This window comes from Mustela lutreola, chromosome 6, assembly GCF_030435805.1.
Source record: "Mustela lutreola isolate mMusLut2 chromosome 6, mMusLut2.pri, whole genome shotgun sequence".
Classification (NCBI taxonomy): domain Eukaryota; kingdom Metazoa; phylum Chordata; class Mammalia; order Carnivora; family Mustelidae; genus Mustela; species Mustela lutreola.
In genome coordinates, this window is record NC_081295.1 from 131778608 (window position 1) to 131789487 (window position 10880).

The following is a 10880-nucleotide window of genomic DNA, read 5'->3' on the forward strand; positions in this document are numbered from 1 at the left end:
TGTGTAAATCATTTAAAGTCCTAAAGAGGAAAATAAAAGGTTACAAAATATAAGGTCATTCCCAGGCTATTAAGGAAGCAATAAATGGAAATTATAAATGGCAGGAAAACCAAGTCCATAAGAAATAGTATGGGCTTTAAATCTCAGAGACTGTTTTAGGAGGCTCTGTGTATCTTGGCTCTCATATGGAACATGCCATAAATTGAACAGTGTTTTTTAGAAACACAAGCATTAGACTGTGTGTAAGTTTCCTGCTGTACTGTTTTATGTTCATCAAATTTATCAGCCTAGAAGTATTATTTTCAAGAATTATTGTAAGAGCCTCTGCTATTTAGAGTTTTTCTTTTTAAAAAAATGAAGCATATGGAATACAAGGTATTAGTAAATGCAAATGCATACTTCTTTAAATAGACAGTTATGTGCTCATATATGACACTGCACTCCTCTGTGCTATAATATTGATATGAAAACCCAATATCAATATTATCTGTTAAAACAAATAGTATCAGAATATAAATTCATGTTGCTTCAAAGTATAAACTTGTCTAGCTTTACAGTCCAAGTAATTCAAATATTTTAAGGTTTATTTATTGGATTCTCTCTCTCCTGATATTTACATATTAAAAAGAGACTCATGTACAAAGTATCACATGAGCTATTTCCATAGAGCCAGAGGGCAATCAGAATATAGATCCTTCAACCATGCTGAACTTTACGTTGCTATCAGCAGCTTAATGTAGTGTTTGCCAGAGTACAGCCAGATGATCCTGGCAACATCATGATTTGGGTGTGATGACTTTCTCACTGGACTCATCTCTGCCCCCAACACAGTGTGGCACCCAGAGGGCTTTGGAGCAGTAGAGCAGCACAGAGGTTGGTAGTGCTTGTTAACATAGTGGTATGGGGCTATTGGTCATCTGTCAATGTGAAAAGGGGAAACCATTTGCCTTCATTGCAATTTAACAAGCCAGTAAAACCTTCAAAGCAGGCATCACCTAAGGGAATCAGAGCAGAACAGAATTTCATAGTGGTTATGTTGAAAGCTGTATGCTTGAGGGAGGTTTAAGTGGTTTTTTGGTTTTGTAGAGATTTTTTAGAATTTTTACTCTGCTTGGAACATGTGTCCTTTTATTCTTCATAGGTCATCTTTCTATTCCCAAATTCCATGTCATTTTGGGAACTCTTCAGACTCCTTATTATATAATTAACCAGGTCTGGGTGCGGCACCTTGCCAAAGATGTCCCACCACACTTGCGAGGGGTTCCCTCTTGATGAGCCATAGGGGCGCAAACAGCTTTCCTAACAGGAAGGCGTCTGAGCTTTCGTCCATAGGGCCCTTTGGCTGAGGCTTCTTCAAGTACGTTTGAAAATCACGTCTGTCTCCCTGGAACATGGTTCTCGCGGTGCGCGCCCGCCGCAAGCACTGGCCTCCTAGGTGAGATGGCTGCACTGTGCCCAGTCGCCTCACACATGCTTCTGAAGGCACCTGTGTTCTCTGGCAAGAACGTGTTTGCGGACGCACCTTTCCTCGACAGTGTTGTTGGAGGGGAAGGCTGCTCTCTCAGCAGAACTGTTTCTCACTCCCAGGGAAGGGCCTGGCATGTTCCTCAAGCCTCCACACACCCTGTGGAGAACACTGCTGTCTTCTGCCTGGGAGGATGCTGTTTCGGGGTGACCCGCTCTCACGGCGGTTTGGACCCTGGGCCTCTTCGGCACCGGGCATGGGCTCTGGCTTCCAGAACGATGCTAGACGAATGGTGGCTTTCCCTGCCCTGTTGTTCCTAAGAGTGGAGTGCATGGCAGGGTGCTGCCCCTCCTGGGGCAACCAGGCGTTCATTGAACGGAATCTTCTGCACACACCTCGGTGTCCTAGGTGAGGTGCTTTCCAATTTCCTCTTGCCCCATATGCACGGGTGTTCCCGCTCAAGCCCATGTGTGCGGCTGCACCATCTCTTACTGCTGCTGTCAGAGCCAAAGGGCCCCTTCGCCACAGACATGTTTCCCGCTCACCGGGAAGCACCAAATACTTTCCCCGAGCTGTCCCACACACTTTAGCAACACCTGCGTCTTGCGGACAGAGGCTGCTTCAAGGTCCCCAATCTTCACTCCAGTGTCGCCCCTGGGCCTTAAGACCAAGCCCCCTCCCTGGCTTCCAAGCTTAGGTTAAGAAGCCAATGCCAAGAGCCCTATGCAAGAAACGCTAAGACGTCTTCCTGTCAACAAAGCCGTTTCCAAGTAGCTCATGAAGAGGGTCGGCCGGTCCGATGCCTACATGATAGCATCTGGGAGGTGCGCTGTGTGAACCCACGAGGAGGAATCCAGTCAAGGACGCATCCCTCCACGAATTACCGCCTCCCAGGCTGGCTGGAGGGCTAGGCAAAATGCCTGGTGCAGGATGCGGAAAGGAACACACCCTGAGCTCTGAAGAAGCAGTTCTGTAGAGCACTCCTCTCCAGGAGCGTCTTTTATCACTAGGGCCCACCTCTCTCCCAAACTAGCTCAGAGCCAGGGAGACTGCCTTGGGATTAAAGGGCGGGGCTGCAGCTTCTGGACTGGGATGTGACAACGCCCCTGTCCTCGGTGGGCTGGAAGCCAGGCGGGTTAGAGAGGAGGAGAGAGCCAAGCAGAGCAGAGCAGAACAAGGAGAGAAGAGAACAGAGGAGAGCAGAGGAGAGGGGAGCAGAAGAGAGCAGAGGAGAGAGAGCAGAGGAGAGGAGAGCAGAGGAGAGGAGAGGAGGGAAGGCGAGGTGGCCAGCTGGGCCAGGCCTAGGGCGCTGGGTGGTCGCTGGGTGGTCGCTGGGGGGCGCTGAGACACACCCGGTTGCCACTTGGGGCGGCACGCAGCGGTGGGGCTGGGGAGTCCCGGGATGGGAGAGTGCCCGGACGGAATTTGGTGAGGCCCCAGTGCCACAGGCATCTGGGCCTGTGGGCGGGCGGGCTGGGATGCAGGTGCCAGGCCCAGGGCAGGCGGAGCAGGGAGCCTCGGCGGAGCAGGGAGCCTCGGCGCACGCCGGGGCCGGGAAGTGTGCAGCAGGCTCTTGAGGTGGCCAGCTGCCACGGTAGGCGTCTATGGCCATACCACCCTGAGCGTGCCCGATCTTGTCTGATCTCGGAAGCTAAGCAGGGTTGGGCCTGGTTAGTACTTGGATGGGAGACCGCCTGGGAATACCGGGTGCTGTAGGCTTTTTTCTCGCCCCCAAAAGCTTGTCTTTGGCCTTCCTCTTTTCTTTCCTCATTCGGCATCCCTTCCTCTCCCTTGACTGCCACCACTCCGCTCCGTGGCCAACGCGGCGGTCTCCCTACAGTCCCTGAATGCCTCAGCCCCTGAGCCCGGTCCCCTCACGCCCCTGACCCCCTGACCCCTGGCCACCCCCAGCCCCAGCATCGCGGGCCCCTGGCCCCAAAAGGGCCGCCCGCTGCACGGGTGGCTAGCCACAACCCTGCCTTTCCACCTCCACAGCACGAGGCCCACCCGCACCTCAGCCGGTCTTGGGGGACTGCTGGCAGGGTGGGGCAGTGTTGGAGGGGGCTAGAGGCAGGGAAAGGGGGACCAGAGTGAGGACCACGGCCATGGACGCAGGGAGGGTGTGGGGGAAATGATGGGAGTCTCCCTGCTGTGAGGAAAGAGAGCTTGGAATTCAGGAAGGCTGGAGTAATGAAAAGGCCATGGATTCCAGAGAGAAGCAAGTCAAGTAGAAAACAAGCTCTTGGAAATACACACTGGAGTCCTCTTGTGTCCTTGCTCCATAGGAAGCAGTGTGTGTCTAAGAAAATGCTCCAGGTTTTAACAAAGAGTCAAGGCATGGAACAAGATGGTTGCCAAAACTCCTACAAGGCTAGAGGTCAATTGATGGAAGAGTTCTTCTGGCTAAGTCAGAATATTCAGTAGAGACGTGGCAAGGAGCATGCGTTCGGAGCAGGATGAAATGATCCCTCCAAGAAAGCTGACCCTACAGATTCCCTAAACAAGGAGGAGAACCTTTGTAAAAAGGGTCAGAATTACTTCCTAATCTCTCACTGCCTGTGTGACCACCAGTAAAAGAAGGCAGAGAGTAGCCTCCAAAGGACTCAGATCATCAAAAGGAAGGTAGTTCCAAAAGGAAAGGGAAGAAGGAATAGACAGGGAAAAGAAAATACGCCTAGCGAGGTAGTAGATATCAACTTTAACATTTCAACAATACAATAACCTTCAGAGTGAACGACTAAAATTCTATTGAAAGAAAAGACCTCCATAGGTCAGTGCAAAATACACTCTACATAGAAGGATGCAGAGGCTAGTATAGATTTTGTGGAAAGAAAAATGATGAAAAGGGCTAGACCGTACCCAAAGGAATCCTCAAAGGCTGCTTTTCCCAGGTCTTGAGAAGGGACAATGGAAAGACAATGAACAGAGAAAGAAGACATTTCAGAACAACAAAGGATCCTTTTAGAAAGACATGGCTATCCTCAAAGTGTCTGCATGTGATGAGAAAACTCATGGAGATCAATCACATTCAAGCCCATCAAAGAAGGCTCAAGACTAATTAGTGGAAAGCTTGTCTTTCTTTCCTTGAGAGAGAATGAGTGGAGAGAGAGTATGAGAGAGGAGAAGGTCAGTGGGAGAAGCCAACTCCCCAAGGAGCCCGAGGAGGGACGAGATCCTGCCAGTCCCGGGTTATGACCTGAGCCCAAGGCAGTGGCTGAACTAACAGAGCCACGCAGGCGCCCGTCTCCAGATACTGGTCAACAACAGCTGCGGAGCACCTGGTTGGCACCCTCAGTCAAGTGCCCAACTCTTGGTTCTGGCTCAGGTGGTGATCTCAAGCTCTTGATATTGAGCCCTGAGGCAAGCTCTGGGCTCAGGGCAGAGTCCGCTAGGTCTCTCTTTGGGTTCTGCCCTTGCCCCTCCCCCATTCAAGAGTGCTCTTGCCCTAAAACACACTAGGAAAACACTTCACAGAAATGAACAATGGTTGAGAGTGGGAGGGTGGGGAGAGAAGCGACGGCCCTGGGGCCAGCGGGAGGTTGCCAGGATGCTGCCCGCCCTCCCAGGGCCGGGCTCCCTCAGCAGCCACCACTGCCACAGGGAGCAGCTGAGCCCCAGGAGCCTGGTGCAAACCTCTGGGAGCATCTCCAGCACTCTCTGACCATGCTTGCGGGAGTGCGGGTGTGTGGGGGCCAGGCCGCATATCGGTCCAGGGAGGAGGCAAGGGCAGTGCCCAGGCACCCCAGGCAGGGGAGGGGCAGGCAACACTGGCAAGGAGATCCCCATGGGACTGTTGGAGCTGCTGCAGGGCTTCATGCTGCACTTGGCGAGGCACCAGCCTGCGGACCCTGCCCTGCATCTGGCTCTTTCCTTAGCAGGGAGCCTGTTTGCTCCTCTCTCTCTCTGCCTGTCTCTCTCTTTCCTTCTACTCTCTGTCTGTCAAAGGAAGATAGAAAACCTTAAAAAAAATCATCAAACAACCCTCCATATTCTTGTCGTTCATGAGAACCCCATGCGTCAACATTTGATTTTTACTTCTTGAATGGAAGGAATTGCTTGATTGATGGACGCATTTGACAGAAAGACCGAGTCAGTGACAGAGGGAGCCGAATTGGAGAGGGTGTCCAAGCAGTGGAAGTGGGAGAGGGAGAGGCAGGTTTTCTGCTGAGCAGAGAGCCCCAGGCAGGGCTTGATCCCAAGACCCTGGCATCAGGACCCCAGAAGAAAGCAGCCACCCAGGTGCCCCACTCGATGACTAAATCCGTTTTTCACAATTCAATCCGTTGGATGAAGCAACACTCTTTGGGGTCTGCCTCCTCTGGGATCACACTAACACATTGTGTTTTCCTTTGCTCTTTTGGGATCACTGAGGATTTTAGGAACCTTCTCATGTGTTTCCTGGCTGATGGTTTTCTCCTTGGGATATTTCTGTGCAAGGATTTTATTTGTTTTGACGTTACCTACCTATCCTTCTTGATTCCTAGTTATCCTATCTAGAGTTGTGTAAAGTTCCTTAGCCAGTATCTCCCTAGAGCCTTTCATAGTTTTAGTCTTGTCATTTGGTGGACAAGATTTTTTGTTTGGAACCTTGTAATGAGTAGAGTCCAACTTCCCAAGCTTTCTTGGGCTTCCCGTTTTTGGTGTTCTGCTCCACTCATCTCTGCCACCTCCCCCAGATACTAAAAATGGTTTCCTGTTGTATCTCCCGGAAAACTTCTGATGTCCTCTTTTGCATGCAGGCTCCATCAGTCTGGAATAGCGTTCAAACCTCTTATATTCCATGTGGATATTCACGTCGTTGAGCACCACTTGTTCAAAGTCGGCCCTTTCCTATTGGTCTTTCTCGGGTTATTTCAAGAGTCCTTTTGTAAGAAATCGTATCCCATCAGATTCTCCTCTCACTCTCTTTCTCCCTCACTCTTGCTCTCGCTTCTTTCTTCTGATTTGCCGGGGAATAACGAGCCCTTTTCCTTTCCATGGAAATAGGCGAATTGGCTTCTCCACGGACACAGGCACTTGCTAGATAGGAAACTGGATTGCATTGAATCTCTCCATCAAGGTGGGGTCCATTGAAACTGTACACTACCGTTCATTCAAACTCTGAACCTGTTTTAGTAACATAGGTAACCTATGAACCTATTGGACATCCCATGGATTGAGATCCTACTTTCCCCTTAGGAATCTTTGATGGTTTTCTGGGGGGATACTTGCTGGGTAGAGACTGTATAAAGTCTTTGGAGAGATGAAGTCCTCCTTTTGGTGCTCTCATCAATAGGACTTTCAAGCTTTGTTCGTATGTCACAGGAGTCCAATGAATGTTCCTGAATTTTTCACTTCTATCCGATGACTTGGAGGAATTCACTTCCTGATTCTAATACTTTGTCCATTCCCTCAGAATATCTTTCTCTACAAATTTCACTCATTTTTTTCCAGTTGTTGTACCTTCAGTGTTTCCTCCATCTCTTCTTGTACTTGCTAGGACGTCCCCTTCTAGGTTGGGAGAAGAGTTGTGCAATTTTAGGTGTTCAATACTACCGAGCTTTGTTTCTGCCTTCGTGAGCTGATTCTGCATCTCCTCGAAGCAGCCCATCATTCTGTGTGTATGTGCATATTGATGCAATCTAATCAATTTCATTTTTTCATCAGAGTATAGAAACCTTGACATTCTATGAAATGACAGAGCCTCTCAATTGTTGACCATTGTCTTGCATTTTGTTTCCTTCATCCCTTTTCAGATCCCTATTTTATTTCTTTATTTATTATTTTATTACATTTAATTTTTTAAACAAACATATAGCATATTTTTATCCCCAGGGGTACAGGTCTGTGATTGGCCAGGTTTACACGATTCACAGCCCTCATAGATCCCTTTTTAAAATTACATATTTTTTTCTTTAAAATGTTTTACTTATAATTTTTCAAATTTTTTTCTTTTTTTTTAATTTTTATTTTCAGCATAAAAGTATTCCTTGTTTTTACACCACACCCAGTGCTCCATGCAATCCGTGCCCTCTCTAATACCCACCACCTGGTTCCCCCAACCTCCCACCCCTCGCCCCTTCAAACCTCTCAGACTGATTTTCAGAGTCCTTAGTCTCTCATGTTTCACCTCCCCTTCCAATGTATTTAATTCACATTTTTAATTTAAAATTTTAATTTGTATTTTCAAGTTGCAAATTAATTAAACATATTTAATTTGAATTCATTTAAATTTAATTTCATTTTTTTTCTTTTAAATGCTGATATATGCTGTCAGCCCCCAAATCTCTGTTCACATAAAGTACATACAAAATGAGAACAAGGAATGTAGAATGACAAAGAAGAACCATTTCGCTTTTCTAGGTCCTTCTTTTGAAACAGTAGAAAATTTACTTTCCCAAGAAGAAACAAATTCAGAAGGAAAGAGTAGGACCGAAGTCACCTTCATCAGCATATAAACAGATACTCAAACCAAAAACATTGTAAACTGCAAAAAGGTGCCAACTCTTTTTAACAAAATGGCAGACGACTTTAGGTAAGAATAACTTTCTTGGAAATTGAGGAGGTAGAGATGGTCAAATTTTCAGGAGGCAACAAAAGCAGGCGAATAACATTCTATTGAAAGGAAGTAAGAGGGGGAGGAGTCCAGATGGCAGAGAAGTAGCAGGCTGAGACTACTTCAGCTACCAGGAGATCAGCTAGATAGCTTATCTAAAGATTGCAAACACCTGCAAATCCATCGGCAGATCGAAGAGAAGAACAGCAATTCTGGAAACAGAAAAACAACCACTTTCTTAAAGGTAGGACTGGCAGAGAAGTGAATCCAAAGCGACGAGAAGATAGACCCCGGGGGGAGGGGCCGGCTCCTGGCAAGTGGCGGAGCAACAGAGCACAAAATCAGGACTTTTAAAAGTCTGTTCTACTGAGGGACATCGCTCCAGAGGCTAATTGGGGCGAAGCCCATGCAGGGTCAGCGTGGCCTCAGGTCCTGCAGGGTCACAGAAGGATCGGGGGTGTCTGAGTGTTGCAGAGCTTGCGGGTATTGGAACGGGAAAGCCGGCAACAGAGACAGAGCTGACAGTAAGCTCACAGCTTGGGGTTGCCTTGAACCTGTCGCAGGCTCGGTGAGCTCGGAGCGTGGCCAGAGGTCAGGCAGACAGGAGTAACTGGGCCTTGTTCTCTGAGGGCACACTGAGGAGTGGGGCCCCGGGCTCTTGGCTCCTCCGGGCCGCCATTTGTATTCCCGTCCTCCAGAACTCTACAGAAAACGCTCAGGGAACAAAAGCTCCTGATAGCAAGCCCGAGCGGATTACTCAGCCCCTGGTAAGGGCGGTGCAATTCCGCCTGGGGCAAAGACACTTGAGAATCACTACACCAGGCCCCTCCCCCAGAAGAGCAACAAGAAATCCAGCCAAGACCAAGTTTACCTACCAAGGAGTGCGGTTTCAATACCAAGGGGAGCAGCAGACTTCCAGAGGAGGAGAAAGCAAAGCATGGAACTCATGGTTTTCTCCCTGTGATTTTTTTAGTCTTGCAGTTAATTTAATTTTTTCTTTTTCATTTTTTTTCTCTTCTTCTGCTAAATTTTTTTTAACTTTTACCCTTTACTTTTTTAACGTTTTTTAACTAGTTTATCTAATATATATATATATTTTTTCTTTTTTATATTTTTCTTTATTCATTTTCTTTTTTTAAAATTCTTTTCCTTTCTTTTTTTTTTCTTTTTTTTTTATTTCTTTCTTTTAGAACCTCTGTTTATCCCCTTTCTCCCCCCTCACGATTTGGGATCTCTTCTGATTTGTTTAAAGCATATTTTCCTGGGGTTGTTGCCAGCTTTTTAGTATTTTACTTGCTCCTTCATATACTCTTATCTGGACAACATGACAAGGCGGAAAAATTCACCACAAAAAAAAAAAAAAAAAAAAAAAAAAAAAAAGAACAAGAGGCAGTACCGAAGGCTAGGGACCTAATCAATACAGACATTGGTAATATGTCAGATCTAGAGTTCAGAATGACAATTCTCAAGAATCTAGCCAGGCTCGAAAAAGGCATGGAAGATATTAGAGGAACCCTCTCGGGAGATATAAAAGCCCTTTCTGGAGAAATAAAAGAACTAAAATCTAACCAAGATGAAATCAAAAAAGCTATTAATGAAGTGCAATCAAAAATGGAGGCTCTCACTGCTAGGATAAATGAGGCAGAAGAAAGAATTAGTGATATAGAAGACCAAATGACAGAGAATAAAGAAGCTGAGCAAAAGAGGGACAAACAGCTACTGGACCACGAGGGGAGAATTCGAGAGATAAGTGACACCATAAGACGAAACAACATTAGAATAATTGGGATTCCAGAAGAAGAAGAAAGAGAGAGGGGAGCAGAAGGTATACTGGAGAGAATTATTGGGGAGAATTTCCCCAAAATGGCAAAGGGAACGAGCATCAAAATTCAGGTGGTTCAGAGAATGCCCCTCAAAATCAATAAGAATAGGCCCACACCCCGTCACATAATAGTAAAATTTACAAGTCTCAGTGACAAAGAGAAAATCCTGAAAGCAGCCCGGGAAAAGAAGTCTGTAACATACAATGGTAAAAATATTATATTGGCAGCTGACTTATCCACAGAGACCTGGCAGGCCAGAAAGAGCTGGCATGATATTTTCAGAGCACTAAACGAGTAAAACATGCAGCCAAGAATACTATATCCAGCTAGGCTATCATTGAAAATAGGAGAGATTAAAAGCTTCCAGGACAAACAACAACTGAAAGAATTTGCAAACACCAAACGAGCTCTACAGGAAATCTTGAAAGGGGTCCTCTAAGCAAAGAGAGAGCCTACAAGTGGTAAATCAGTAAGGAACAGAGACAATATACAGTAACAGTCACCTTACAGGCAATACAATGGCCCTAAATTCATATCTCTCAATAGTTACCCTGAATTTTGGGTAACATTGTTGGGGCTGAATGCTCCAAACAAAAGACACAGGGCATCAGAATGGATAAAAAAACAAAACCCATCTATATGTTGCCTCCAAGAAACTCATTTTAAGCCCGAAGACACCTCCAGATTTAAAGTGAGGGGGTGGAAAAGAATTTACCATGCTAATGGACATCAGAAGAAAGCAGGAGTGGCAATCCTTATATCAGATCAATTAGATTTTAAGCCAAAGATTATAATAAGAGATGAGGAAGGACTCTATATCATCCTCAAAGGGTCTGTCCAACAAGAAGATCTAACAATTTTAAATATCTATGCCCCCAACGTGGGAGCAGCCAACTATATAAACCACTTAATTAACAAAATCAAAGAAACACATCAACAATAAAACAATAATAGTTGGGGACTTTAACACTCCCCTCACTGAAATGGACAGATCATCCAAGCAAAAGATCAGCAAGGATATAAAGGCCTTAAATGACACACTGGACCAGATGGACAT

At 46.5% G+C, this 10880-nt stretch overlaps 1 non-coding gene across 1 annotated transcript; it reads left to right on the forward strand.

The window, feature by feature from the left end:
- Positions 1–3065: 3065 nt before the first annotated feature.
- On the forward strand, positions 3066–3184 carry LOC131834859 (5S ribosomal RNA). Its single transcript, XR_009354979.1, has one exon. It is a non-coding gene; the product is annotated as a 5S ribosomal RNA (ribosomal RNA).
- The last annotated feature ends 7696 nt before the right edge of the window (positions 3185–10880 follow it).